Source organism: Myxine glutinosa, chromosome 4 (genome assembly GCF_964187855.1).
Source record: "Myxine glutinosa chromosome 4, kmMyxGlut1.1, whole genome shotgun sequence".
Lineage (NCBI taxonomy): Eukaryota > Metazoa > Chordata > Myxini > Myxiniformes > Myxinidae > Myxine > Myxine glutinosa.
In genome coordinates, this window is record NC_136264.1 from 217,622,880 (window position 1) to 217,638,809 (window position 15,930).

At 43.6% G+C, this 15,930-nt stretch overlaps 1 protein-coding gene across 9 annotated transcripts in view; it reads left to right on the forward strand.

The window, feature by feature from the left end:
- The window catches only part of LOC137425717 (amyloid beta precursor protein binding family B member 2), a 156,049-nt gene that overhangs the window by 87,090 nt on the left and 53,029 nt on the right, over positions 1 to 15,930 (forward strand). The window lies entirely within an intron of this gene.

The window sequence follows — 15,930 nt, forward strand, 5'->3', positions numbered from 1 at the left end:
GCCACAAAATGAACAACTTTGCTTTTGATCTTGCTTTGGAATTTTAAATGACCACCTTACTCTATCATCTCGGTTTCATAAGCAACTTTGATAAGTTTATGACTAAAATGACCGCATTTTGACCTCTCATTTTGACCTCTCATTTTGACCTCTCATGTAACTGTCCCTTTCAAATATGAAATTTTATAAATTAGTCACATGGTGTGGTGATACTTTCATTCACGGTAGGATGCTTAAATCCACGATGAAGCTGTGTGCGAATTTGGAGCAGCGCGCCTCTCTTGATGCTGCAATTGCATGATTGTGAAGCTTACAATGGTATTTCACTGCAATCATGGCAGCTTGAAGTTCGTGCCTCTGGCTGTCCTTTCTGTCAGCACTTTATCGTGATAAACACCTTCGCAACAAAAATGTAGTTTTTTTTCTCCACAATTAGAAGCTTGTTTCTAATCAGCCAATCATCATGGGTCTTGTTGGAAATGCTGGCATGGTCACTGCGCTTTGAATTGTCTGACATTCTGACATCACGCCTTGATCGTTACAGGTCTTAGAAGGTATGTATGTGATTGGGTGGGATTCTGTGAAAGGGATTCCCAGCCGCACTTAGTCGAATGCTGTAAGCATAAAGGGAAACATGAAAGGTCAAAAAAGCAATCAAGTTTTTCTTTTTTATGAATACGAAAACAACAAGATGTCCACAATAAAATTACAGAAGGGCTGTTTAACTGGAGGTAACAAATATCCTGGCACTGTGGCAGCGATTCTCGTTGCCCTTTCTGGAGCGGGCAGCACCCGAACTTTTGACCTCCCAGATTTAAAAGCTCCCCTGACTTTGAGGAGGGGGTTTGCAATCGCCTCTCAGTTAACGCAAATTCAACTCGTATCCGGCTGTGGAACATATCTATGCATGGAATCGCTGATCGTGCCCCGTATGCACGTGCGACGTTAGAGCCACGTTTGTTAAAACCAGTGCCTGTGCATTTTTCATTGTTCTGTTCGAGGTTCAACGTTACGTTGTCAAACCATACCCCTTGATTTTGTGCAAATTCATGCACCTTTGCATGAAATGACCATTAAATCTTTATTTTTGGTTTTAAATTTGCAGAAATAACTGCTTGTACTGTTGTATTATTGCAACGACTAGCTTGACGGCCGTGGTAAAAAAAATACCATGATAGAAAAATACGAATAAAAACAAGCCCTTTATTCTTGCGCTGGTTTAAAGAGCTAAATTGAAGCAGTATTATAATTTCCCTGTCGGTATAGATTAATTTGAAGCAACCTTTACTTAATAATTATCAATTTCCTGTTGGTATAGATTAATTTGAAGCAACCTTTACCTAATAATTATCAATTTTCTGTTGGTGTGGATCAATTTGAAGCAACTTTAACACAATTTATTGTCTCGAAGGAGACAGGTGGGAGAGAGAAGAGGTGGGAGAGAGAAGAGGTGGGAGGGGCAGGGACAGACATGCACAATTAGCCAATGAAATATACTGTATAGAGTATTGTGAAATTCCAAAATCATATTTCATAACAGCAAATATTTCGTGGCATATTTCATAACAGCAAATATTTTGTGACATATTTCATAACAGCAAATATTTCACGGCACATTTCATAACAGCAAATATATCGCGGCATATTTCATAACAGCAAATATATCGCGGCATATTTCATAACAGCAAATATTTCGCGGCATATTTCATAACAGCAAATATTTTGTGGCATATTTCACAACAGCAAATAAATCGCGGCACATTTCATAACAGCAAATATTTCACGGCATATTTCATAACAGCAAATATTTTGTGGCATATTCACAACAACAAATATATTGCGGCGCATTTCATAACAGCAAATATTTTGTGGCATATTTCACAACAGCAAATATATCACGGCACATTTCATAACAGCAAATATTTTGTGGCATATTTCACACCAACAAATATATCGCAGCGCATTTCATAACAGCAAATATTTTGTGACATATTTCATAACAGCAAATATTTTGTGGCATATTTCACAACAACAAATATATCGTGGCACATTTCACAACAGCAAATATATCGCGGCACATTTCATAACAGCAAATATTTTGTGGCATATTTCACAACAGCAAATATATTGTGGCATATTCCACAACAACAAATATATCGCGGCATATTTCATAACAGCAAATATTTTGTGGCATATTTCATTACAGCAAATATATTGTGGCACATTTCATAACAGCAAATATATTGTAGCATATTTCACAACAGCAAATATTTTGTGGAATATTTCATAACAGCAAATATATCGCGGCATATTTCATAACAGCAAATATTTCGCGGCATATTTCATAACAGCAAATATTTTGTGACATATTTCACAACAGCAAATATATTGTGGCATATTCCACAACAACAAATATATCGCGGCATATTTCATAACAGCAAATATATTGTAGCATATTTCACAACAGCAAATATTTTGTGGCATATTTCATGACAGCAAATATTTTGTGGCATATTTCATAACAGCAAATATTTTGTGGCATATTTCATAACAGCAAATATTTTGTGGCATATTTCATAACAGCAAATATTTTGTGGCATATTTCACAACAGCAAATATATTGTGGCATATTTCATAACAGCAAATATTTTGTGGCATATTTCATAACAGCAAATATATTGTGGCATATTTCCCAACAACAAATATATCACGGCACATTTCACAACAACAAATATATCGCGGCACATTTCATAACAGCAAATATTTTGTGGCATATTTCACAACAACAAATATATCGTGGCACATTTCATAACAGCAAATATTTTGTGGCATATTTCACAACAGCAAATATATCGCGGCACATTTCATAACAGCAAATATATTGTGGCATATTTCACAACAACAAATATATCGCGGCGCATTTCATAACAGCAAATATTTTGTGGCATATTTCATAACAGCAAATATTTTGTGGCATATTTCACAACAGCAAATATATCGCAGCACATTTCATAACAGCAAATATTTTGTGGCATATTTCACAACAGCAAATATATTGTGGCATATTCCACAACAACAAATATATCGCGACATATTTCATAACAGCAAATATTTTGTGGCATATTTCATAACAGCAAATATAGTGTGGCACATTTCATAACAGCAAATATATTGCAGCATATTTCACAACAGCAAATATTTTGTGGCATATTTCATAACAGCAAATCTTTTGTGGCATATTTCATAACCAAATATTTTGTGGCATATTTCATAACAGCAAATATTTTGTGGCATATTTCATAACAGCAAATCTTTTGTGGCATATTTCATAACCAAATATTTTGTGGCATATTTCATAACAGCAAATATTTTGTGGCATATTTCACAACAGCAAATATTTTGTGGCATATTTCACAACAGCAAATATATTGTGGCATATTTCATAACAGCAAATATTTTGTGGCATATTTCATAACAGCAAATATATTGTGGCATATTTCACAACAACAAATATATCGCGGCACATTTCACAACAACAAATATATCGCGGCACATTTCATAACAGCAAATATTTTGTGGCATATTTCACAACAACAAATATTTTGTGGCATATTGCACAACAACAAATATATCGCGGCACATTTCATGACAGCAAATATTTCGCGGCATATTTCACAACAACTAATATATCGTGGCATATTTCATAACAGCAAATATTTCTCGACATATTTCATAACAGCAAATATTTCTCGACATATTTCATAACAGCAAATATATCGCGGCATATTTCATAACAGCAATTATATATATATATATATAATGGTATCTGTAATCTGGTTCTCCAACCTAATGAGCGGACAACATGACGTCATCGCCATGCACGTCCGCCTTGCCTGCAAAGTTCCAGAGGAACCATCTAGCAGTGCATCATTACGGATTATAAATACAGATACTGTCACAAGTGCATGCAAAACTCACAGTTACCGACCTGGTTTCGCCCTTGTTGGGGCTTCATCAGGGCAACGCAGTGAGGCTTTCCATACACTTGTAACTCTGTGACCCTTTCGGTTTTTATATCAGTCACTATGCGACCTTCATATCATCAGTGGAGAACCGCCAGCAAGGTGTCCCATACAGCTGCTGCTGCACCTTGCTGGGAGCGATACGCACCGCCTGCCACGCGGTGACGTTATCTCTGGTATCCACTCATCATATGGAGTCGACCTGGTTGCGGTTGGGAGTTACTAATAATGGTATCTGTAATCTGGTTCTCCAACCTAATGAGCGGACAACATGACGTCATCACCATGCACGTCCGCCTTGCCTGCAAAGTTCCAGAGGAACCATCTAGCAGTGCGTCATTACGGATTATAAATACAGATACTGTCACAAGTGCATGCAAAACTCAGTTACCGACCTGGTTTCGCCCTTGTTGGGGCTTCATCAGGGCAACGCAGTGAGGCTTTCCATACACTTGTAACTCTGTGACCCTTTCGGTTTTTATATCAGTCACTATGCGACCTTCATATCATCAGTGGAGAACTATCGCGAGGCTACATGTTGTACAGTATCTGTATTTATAATCCGTAATGACGCACTGCTAGATGGTTCCTCTGGAACTTTGCAGGCAAGGCGGACGTGCATGGCGATGACGTCATGTTGTCCGCTCATTAGGTTGGAGAACCAGATTACAGATACCATTATTAGTAACTCCCAACCGCAACCAGGTCGACTCCATATGATGAGTGGATACCAGAGATAACGTCACCGCGTGGCAGGCGGTGCGTATCGCTCCCAGCAAGGTGCAGCAGCAGCTGTATGGGACACCTTGCTGGCGGTTCTCCACTGATGATATGAAGGTCGCATAGTGACTGATATATATATATATATATATATATATATATATATATATATATATATATATATATATATATATATACATATATATATATATATATACATATACATATATATATATATATATATATATACATATATATATATATATATACATATATATATATATATATACATATATATATATATATATATATATATATACATATATATATATATATACATATACATATACATATACATATACATATATATATATATATATATATATATATATATATATATATATATATTGTTGCAGTTTTCCGAAGCCCGTTCCCTTACAAAGGGGAGACTGGCCTGCTCAACGCAAAACTAACACAGGAAAAGGACTACGCTTACATTTACTAAGAAATAACTGAACTATCGCGAGGCTACATGTTGTAGTGTAACTAACTCGGAGGGGAAATTAACCTTTATTATAAAATCACAAAACCGCAACACTGCACCCCTCTCTCGTCAGACTCGTCTCCGAGTCGAAACCACCAATGGAATGACCGGTTAGAGAATGACATGTAAAATTAACCTTACTTTTAAATGTGACACATAGGTGTGGTTCCCCCTAGCATTTAATCTGACCCGTATGTGCGACAGTTTTAAAACACTAGATATGTCCCTCCTATTGCGTTGAGCAGCTCTCTAACAGAATCACGCCCACAACTAACCGAGTATTTCCGGAATTTCAAACTAAACACATAGCGGTTAGCAAACACACGAAACACAAACTAAACACAAACACATAGCAAACTAAACACAAACAAACACTAAACACATTCAGGGCTGGGCAGCATTCTTATATTTCCAAGCACAAAACTTAACTTATTTACAATTCTATGACCCAGGACCTGTCCTTTTTGGAAGAGAAGATTGGAGGGGAGAGAAAACACAGCAAAACACACTTAAAATCATGACACTTGCTGCTTGCTTCTTGCATCTTGCTTCTTGCTTCTTTTGTGTGCATATATCAAACCGGCTAGCCCCCGGACCGGCATACAGGCCATTTTTAATCTTCAGGGCTATCTAAACTTACACATCTTCTCATGCCTAGCACACCATAATAAAATGCACAAAAATGCTTTTATTTCATTTATTGCCAGGCAGGGCCACTCCCATGTGGTCCAACTGCGTGGTATTAATGCCACTCAAACAAGTATTCCGAAGGTGCAAGATGGTATTGCAGCAAGGTGCTGCACAGCAGAGGTGCAAGGCCAAAAGGCTTGTGGTCCATAAGTGTGATAATGTGCAGCAAAGGGGTTGGCAGCAAAGTGCTGCACAGTTCGGCTGCACAGATGTAGCAAGGTGCAGAAGGGATGCTGCACAGGTCAATGGTGCTGCACAGCTCCACCTCCAAAATGGTCCTGGGGTGGGGGGGAGAGACAAGGCACAACAAGCAAAGCGGAAAAGACGCAATGGCACACAGAAACACAAGGTAATACAGTGCGAGGGATGCGGAAGGGCGAGCAGAGCAGGCTCGTCCCTAACCGTTCGTACCCCCCACCGTCTGCTTACACTACCTGAGCCCTCCTTGTATTTACAATCCGTCTCTATGTCCTATCTCCAATATCCCCCTCTATTCCAAATTCGTCTCCCAATCCCCTCCCAGAAAGGAAGGAATGGAACAAACACAATGTCTCATTATGTCCTGATGCGTCTTTACCACTCAAACAGCTTACAGAGCCCTGGTGTAGAGCTTCGTCCTCCTTGGTGACTGGTTGTGGATGGTGTGAAGGGATTTCTCTCATCCTAACTACACTACTGACGTTTACTTTTAAATTACCCGGGGTCGTACCCTGCCAATCGGCCTCTTTAAACTATGTGGTTCTGAGAACCCGAATTCCCATTGCCCACACTGCGGTGCCCTTGAAATTTGGGTCTCACTCCCGCAAAATTTCACTCTGTGCCCTTGCACAATTTCGGGGCTGGGTCGTGTGGCCCCACTAGCAGGTCTACCTACCTGCGCACCTCCACCACTGAAGTCGCCACCCGAGCTTACCTGCTCCTGCGACTACCTAACTGGGGAAGGCCCCTCCTGGCACTTTACCGCCTGATGCCCACCTTGGCATTGGGCAACCCTGGTCCTCTCCTCGGATCCTCGGGCCCCACTCAACAACTCACAACTACCCTAACTGGGGAAGGCCCTTCCTGGCGCTTACCCCCTCTGTGCCCACCTTGGCATTGGGCAACCCGGTCCTTCCCTTGGATCCTCGGGCCCCACTCACAAACTTCACTAACCGGCTCCCAGAGCCTACCTGCGGCCTCACCTGGCCGACAAACTACCAGTGGCGGAGTGCCCCAATAACCATACGCACCAACTAAGCCACACGCCCAGCCATTCCACATACTCTTGCACCCAACAAAACACTTCTTTTCCACTACCCGCACCACATGTGTCAATATCCATACAAATTTTGCCTACGCCCTCTACCTGGCTTTACACTACCCACCCTGGGCTTTCGTGAATGGGTTCCACCTCCCCCCATTCACTCCTTCGCACCATGCATTCCACACCTTCTATTCCACACCAAGCATTCCACACCTTTACTCGCACACCATTTATTTTTCACACCAAATGTCTTGCACACCATTCATTTGCACACCTTTTGTGCTCATACACCTCAAACACAATTCCATTTCTTTTCAAACACACAGCATCATCTAGCTGATTAGTTCCCCTAAAACTCGTGCTTCCCTCGTCGTCCCTTTACACTATGCACTCCCTGTTTTATTATCAATCACCTAAACTGTCTACGTCCCCACTACAGTACAAGTGTCACTACTTAATTCTGGTCCCTAAGGTCTTCTAATTCCCTAACATTATCCTAGCCCTACCTCGGCTAGCTTCGGTGCCCCACGGAGGTAACCATTGCTGGCACCTCCATGTGCCTGTCACTGCCATCCCCCTAAACTAATGCTCATGGGCCCTGTGTGAGGAATGGTCGTGCTACCATTCCTCCACGTGGGGGTACACTACTTCCAGTCCTCTTCGCTACGAGCCTCCATCTATGGAGGTGCATTGTCTCGGCTCAGCCTCGGAGGGCCGATTGATCCATGCGGGTGGTTGGTCGCCTGGAGGTGGTGTCCGTCTGGCATTTTCGATCCAAGGGGGGAGGTATGGATGGGCCAAGTTGCAGGGCTCCATCCCTGCGCGGGGCCTCGCGGTCCCACTCACGGTTACCCAACCGGCCACGGTCGGAGCACCGCACCCGATAGGGTGCGCGGCTCCGAAATCTCCTACCACCCGTTGAAACTCGCCGATTGCCTTTGCTGCCAGGGCACGGCACGGCACCAACCATACAGTGCGGGGGCCGGCATGAATCGTGCACGCCGGTCCTTGTGAGACCGCCGCGGCACCGATCCCCGCCGGTCCCTGCTGCACACAACTCACCGGGGGCTCACGTCTGCTATCTGTCCCGCTAAACGCTACCCCGGTCGGTGTCGATGCTTGAGCCGCGTCCTCACCACTCACGACCCACTCCGCACTCGCACACCCAGGCGCCCATGTGCCTTCCATACACTCTGTTACCACACACTCTCCTTCCACATTCTCTGGTGTGCATTCTCCCTCACGCTCCGTACTCGTACCTGCACACCTAGGCGCACTCACGCTTTTCACACACTTCAGTACACACTTTTCCCGCACACAGTCTGGTGTGCATTCTCCCTCGTACTCCGTACTCGTACTCTCTGGTGCACACCACCCAGGCGCACCCGCACCTTTCACGCCCCCCATCATCGCACACTTTTCTGTTACACACTCTGTAACACCCCCGGGTGTGCACTCCTGCACACACTCTGCAACACGCTCTGGTGTGCACTCCTGCACACACTCTGTAACACACTCTCCCGTTACACACTCCATAACACACTCTTCTCCGGCACACTCCGGTGTACACTTTTCTCGCTCACGCTTCGGCGCACACTCTCTCTCGTACTTCGTACCACACGCTCTCGTACACCGCACAATGGACCTTCCGCGAACGCGCGGGTCTCGACTCTGTCCCAAGCGTGCCAAAAACCCGTTCGCGCCAAACACATTCGCGCCATTTTTTCCACTCACCTCAGGGTCCTCCTTCCCCGGCAGCACCTGCAAACTTTCCGTTGAGTTAGCAAGCCCGGCATCACGGTGCAAATACAGACTTTGCGCGGGTTCCATTTCTTTCTCCCGCGATTTATCTCCCGCTTCTACCGTCTCTTCGGCCCCAATTATTTCTTTTTCCTCGACGACCGCGGCGCCCATGAAATTTCTTTTTCCAACTCAACCCTCGCCGGCGCCCCCAAAATTTATTTGTCCAATTCGGCGATCGTCGGCTCTTCTACACCCCGCGTCGCGATTTCCATAGTCCCGGTCAATTTAGCTGTGCCTCGCTCAACCTCGCTCCCCACGCGTTCCTTACACTGCTTCACCCCGTCGCATACCACTGCGACCTCCTCGCTCAACCCGCGCCTAATGTCCTCCCCCATCTCTTTTATTTCTTTCTTCGCCGCCATCCTCATTTTTCCAATTCCCGGGTGGATTTGTCCCCCATTTCTTTCAATTCCCGGGTGTATTTGTCACTTTGGGCGTCCATTGTTTCTTTCAATTCGCCCTTGTTACACCTTGCTTCATCCCTCATTTTATCCATTTCTTCTCCCATATACGCCCTGAGTTGTACCATAAAAAGGGCCATATCCATTGGCGCTGCGGGCTCGGCCTTCGCCGCCACGTGCGAGGCGCTGCCATTTTCTTCGCCAGCTACCGCCCCCTCTTCGGCTTCCTCCACTACCAACTGTCCCTCTTGTGAGTCCTGGGTCATCAATTCTACCTCTTCTTCTACCCCGACCGGCATTCGACTGCCTTGGCCAGCCATGGTACGAATATAATTTTGATTTAACAACTAACTTTCGTTCGCTCGTAATTTTGAGTGCATGAAGCGCACTTCAGGTCCAAATATCCCACTCCTGACACCAAATTGTTGCGGCCAATTTGTACAATTTGGTGTCCAAATTTTTTCCCAGGGTTCAAATCCCACTCCAAAATTGTTGCGGTTTTCCGAAGCCCGTTCCCTTACAAAGGGGAGATTAAGCCCCTTTTTCTCTCTGGGTCTTCGAAACCGCGAGACCGAGTCGCCACTTCCGGGCAGACGTGGAAAAGGGTATCGGGTCGACTCCACACGTACCTTGAGTACCCACGCCGCAGCGGAAGCGGGGATCGAGTCTCACACGGACCACGCTTAATGGAGTACACCTGAGCGGATGGCATACCACGTGACCCGTGCTGTTACCTTGCTATTGAACCCGATCAGAGCGATCTAATTCGTACCATGCTAAGCCAATGATGGAAGAGACGAAACGGTCGAATCAGAAGGAATAACAGATTTATTTACACAATGTACAGGGATTTGGTAGAAGAAAAGGGGACACAGAGCAGACTTAAGCAGTCTTAACTTATTTTCCCAGACTCGAGCCCGATCACTCACATGGGGAAATGGAAGGAGAATGTTCGCGCGCCGAACGCGCCTGCTTCGGTCGCTCCAGGAACAGCTCACCTGGCGTGGCCCTCTGACGGTCACAGCCCGTATCCCGGCGAAGGCAGGCAGGCGGGAAAATCCGCGCGGCGCGTATATCGGCAAAGGCAGGCAGAAGGAAATACGCGCTTCTGTGGCCCGGCACGGGTCGTCTTTACAGCGCAATTAATACTGCGCAGAGCGCGGAAAGCAGGGAAAAGTTCGTATACGTGCGTGTCCTCTCGTAACTTCAGCTCATAACTCAGCGCTCCTCCTCTCATAACTTCAGCTCATAACTCAGTGCTCCGAACCGAATGCTCATGGGCTTGTCTCATAACTCAACACCCCAAACTCATCATAACTGAGCGCTCCTCCTCTCATAACTGAGGTGGGGCGCTCTGGGCGCAGGGTTATATCGCTCCGCCCTAGCCCGAATTGAATGTTCCAAACCCCGCCTTTTGCCGCAGTGGTAAGCCACTCCCCTCGAGCCCTGATTGGCGGCTCGCGCTTTCCGGTCACTCCCACTCCTCCTGTCCCGCCTTCCTTCGGCCTTGGTCGACTTGTTCAGGCCTGCCTCGTGGTGTTTCGCGCCAAAACCACAAGCATCGAAGCAGCATAAGGGCACCTAATTTTCACTGGCCTGCTCAACGCAAAACTAACACAGGAAAAGGACTACGCTTACATTTACGAAGAAATAACTGAACTATCGCGAGGCTACATGTTGTAGTGTAACTAGCTAGGAGGGGAAATTAACCTTTATTATAAAATCACAAAACCGCAACACTATATATATATATATATATATATATATACGTATATATATATATATATATATATATATATATATATATATATATTTATTTATTTATTTATATATATATATATATATATATATACATATATATACATATATACACACACACACAGACTTGGCATTTAATATGGAATATATATTTTTTTCTTGATGGGTTTACTTTCTTAACTCAGTATATCAATCTGGTGAGTTTCTTTTACACTTTGGTGATTTATTTGTTGAAAGAACCATGTCATTGATTGTCTGTCGCAGCAAGAAGTCAACAACAGGATTATATTACAGGTGGCGTGGCAAAATGGACGGACAGGTGCATTTTATGATTGGCTTCACAGTCGGGTATACAATGGTTGTTGCGTTCTGTATTAGTGGAAAACAACTGCTGCACGTCTCCACAAGTTATTGCCGCTTCCTCTGGAGATGGTCCGTCAACTCGACAATGTTGTTTGTCATGGAGTAGTGGCTTTACGAAATTTTGGCACAACACAGCGTGCTATTGCTCGGCAGTATGGCATCACTCAAGGTCAGGTGTCAAAGATCCTGAAATGAAATGCTCAGAGGGGTGTCCCTACTCCAATACTGAGGCCAGGACGTCCCCGCAGAACCACAAGGAGGGATGATCGCCAGCTGCACCGGTTAGTCCGCAATGGCCGTACCAAGTCAGCTAATCGGCTTAGGGCTGAGTGGCAGCAACTGACAAATGTGCCTGTATCCAGAAGGCTAGTCAACCAACGACTGGTTCAAGTAGGCTATCGTGCCAGGCATCCCCTGAGAAAGCCACGCCTGACCAGACAACACCGCCAGCGCCGATTGCAGTGGGCCAGAGAGCACCGTCAATGGCAGCCAGGACACTGGAATCACGTGATCTTCAGTGACGAGTCTAGATTTCTGGTCTATCGTCAAGATGGCCGCGTCCGAGTGCGCAGACAAGTGCATGAAGCCGACAACAAAGATTGTATAGTGCCAAGAGTCCAAGCTGGAGGTGGTGGGGTGACCGTTTGGGCTGCTTTTCATGCAGGGGGCAAAACTGACCTGGTTGTTCTGAATGGAAACCTGAACCAGTTCAAGCACAGGGCCATTCTGGAAGAAACATTGCTTCCATTTGCTCGTGCAGCCTTTCGAGGAAACTTTGTCTTCCAAGATGACAATGCACGGCCTCATCGTGCTCGCATGATCCAACACTTTCTTGCTGACCGTGGTGTAGAGCATATGGAGTGGCCTGCCATGTCCCCGGATATGAATCCGATAGAGAACTTGTGGGCAGAATTAACGCGTCAAATCGACCACTTGGACCAGCAGCTGACACCTGTGCGTGAATTGCAGCAGGCTATTGTCACTGCATGGCAAGCGATTCCTGTCCAAACCTTGGCAAATCTCGTGAACAGCATGCCTCAACGTGTACGTGCTCTCCTGAATGCTCGTGGGGGTTACACGAAGTACTGAACTGTAATTTTACTGTCAGTAATTTAACTTTTGTTTTTGTTATAAAAAAAATTTGGCCAATGTGCAAAATAAAGAGATACTTCTGGAAAACGTACAGAAGTTTAACAGTGCTGTCCATGAATTGAGTTCGATATCGGTTTACATCACTTTCAAGGATCAATTTATTTGTTTTGAAATGTCAAATGTGGTTTTTGTTTCTTTTAAAGGCCACATTAACAAAATCTCGAATAATTTCAACATAATTCCAATGAACTTTTTGTTCTAAGACATCTTGAAAAGTAAGTTCACCCCCACAAAAAAAATATTCCATATTAAATGCCAAGTCTCTGTATACACACATATTTATTTTGGGAATGATCAAAGCAACCGTCTGTTGCCTTATACACCACCCATGTTAAATTTTCGGTCAGATTAAAAATAATATAATTTTCCCAAAGGTTTGGATCAATTTTACTTAACTTTTGCTGAATATTTTTTCTCTCTGATGAGCGTTTCTGTGTTTCAGGGTGAGACAGACAGACAGACAGAGGTTATTAGCATATTATAAATGTAGATTGCAAAGCAAATAGCCTCTGTTGCTACAATTTTGTTTTTCTCCATAATTACTAATGATTATGCTGTTTATTATATTCTACTTCCATATGAAATTACTCAACACCGTGGAGTCCCCCGATCGATATGCTATATCACAGCATTTACTCGACACAGTGAAGTCCCCCAATCAATACACCATATTACATTATATACTCAACCTGGTGTTGGGCTTACCTGGACTTACCCTGGTGTTGGGCTAGCGGCTAGGGTGCCGGCTTAGGATCCTTGGATCCTGGGTTCGAATCCCGGTCGATCGCTGAATTAACGCCAGGGGGGTTGACTCAGCCTGTCATCCTTCCGAGGTCGGCTAATTGAGTACCAGTTCACTGGTAATTCCCTGTTTGTCGTTAAAGGCGGCAAAAAGGGTTGGCGTCAGGAAGGACATCCGGCCGTAAAACATTGCTTCAAAAAGGGGACCAAAAAACAACAACAACCATGGTTCCCGAAAAAGGCCAACCCCCGCTTTGCGGGGAAAAATGGCCTCTAAAGGTGGTTATTTTTTAAAATATTACTCAACCACGTGGAGACCCCCAATCATATCACAACATTTGTGCTCACGCTAATTACCGATCCAAACAATTTGCTTTAGAAAGGCCCATAATCCACTGACGTGGTTTCAGGTTTGCATAAATTATTGAGGCGTGTCTCTGTCTCCAATGCAATCGGAGCATAATTTAGAATTTTGTGATGGTAGTGACCTGCAATGATCTCTTTACAAAAGGAACTCAAGGGATCTTTAAGCCCATCAGGGAAAGCTCAGAGACTGAATATCCCACCTAAGAGCTCTCTAAAGAACAGCAAGTTGTTTAAGAACCATGCTGACGAAGCACAATGCTTGTACTGAGAGGCCTGCAATGATTGACAAATTGTACATTCCCTTTTCTTTTTAAACTATCACTATTTTATTTGGATTCAATGTCATATGCTTTTAACTAGTTTTCAAAAGACTTTTTTTCACTTGTTGCAGTTTAATTATTACCTCCGCCAGCAAAGTTGGTGATGTTTTTGCGTCCGTCTGACTGTATGTCTGTGAGCACAATATCTCAAAGTTATGGATGGATTCGGACGAAACTTGGTGGGCAGGTTGGGAATGTGACGAGGACGAAATGATGAGATTTTGGTGAATTTTCGGATACGACAATTTTTTCAGTGATTCTTCACCATTGAGCCATAGGGCTTAGCCCGAATCAAAGCACGATGTCTCAAAGTAAGAGACGGATTCGGATGAAACTTCGACTGCCTTGTGTGTGTGTGTGACGAGGAAGAATCGATTAGATTTTGGTAAAGATCCTGATCTGACGACAATTTTTTTTTAATTTTTAAGTGATTCTTCACCATGAGTGATGGTGTCAAAAACGAAATGTAGTACAATATCTCAACAAGTTATGGACTAGTTTTGACAAAACTAGGTGGATGAGTTGGTCAGGTGACAAGTACAAGCCGATTAGATTTTGATTCAGATCCGGATCCAGATCTGGCCTATTAGTGGATATAAAACTTAAACTGTTCAGCTTGGTGGAGGTATGTGCTCAACCGAGTGCCCTTGGAGTTTTATTAGTTTAGCTTCCTAATTTTTTAGCTGCGTCGCAGACGCTGCTAATAGAGTGCCCTCTGCTGTTGTTGTTGTTCTTCTTATTCTTCTTCTTCTTGTTCTTGTTCTTGCAGAGAAGACAAAACCTCAAAGCTCCACCCATTCTGGGGACCATAGCTCCACCCATTGTGGGAGAGGCTTCATATAAACAAATATCCACCATTTTATTAACTCGCATAGCTTTGAGGCCTGTTTTGTAGGCCCGTGGTGTCTTCCTCTCTCACACAGTTTTATTTCAAATCAAATTCGATATATCATTTCATTTTTCACAGTCGCTAACATAGTTTTAGACTCGGTTGAAAAAAAACGGGAAGAAAATCCGATGAAAGTTGCCCTTTATAGAACAAAATGAATTCTCAAAGGCCTGTAACTTCAAGTCCATTGAGATTTTTTTTTTTTAAATCGTGGCATGGTCAGTCATACACCGCCCGAAATAACAGACGGGAAAATGCCGAGATATATATATTTTGTTTAAATCGTGGCATGGTCAGTCATACACCGCCCGAAATAACAGACGGGAAAATGCCGAGATATATTAAAAATTCGTCCATTTGATGACAATCGTCACGATGAAATATTTAATTTATACGTCGTCACAATAATGTGGAGAGAGGAGCATAGCTTCGTTCACGTGTCGCCACACACGGGAAATTGCCGAGATATATATATATTTTTAAATCGCGGCATGGTCAGTCATACACCGCCTGAAATAATAGATGGGAAAATGCCGAGATATATTAAAAATTCGTCGCCACACACGGGAAATTGCCGAGATATATTTTCACTTTGCACAAAAATAACATCAAGTAATCGAATCAATAGGAATGTCCTGTGCCTATAACATCGACGTTATAGGCACAGCTGCATCTAAGCATTGTGTAACATCGACGTGGCTTTTGTTTTAATTAAAACTTTTTGTACTTGTTCCTCTTTAAAGATCACTTTTGAAGAGTCTAATTGTCTATAATTTTCGTTGCATTGTGAATCATCTTGTTGCATTTGCAGCCAAAATATATTTGTATCTTACGGCATTACCTTTGCCACCGAAGGTAAGCAGAGGTTTATGTTTTCACCCTTGTTTGTGTGTTGATGGTGTTTTATAAAGATTATTA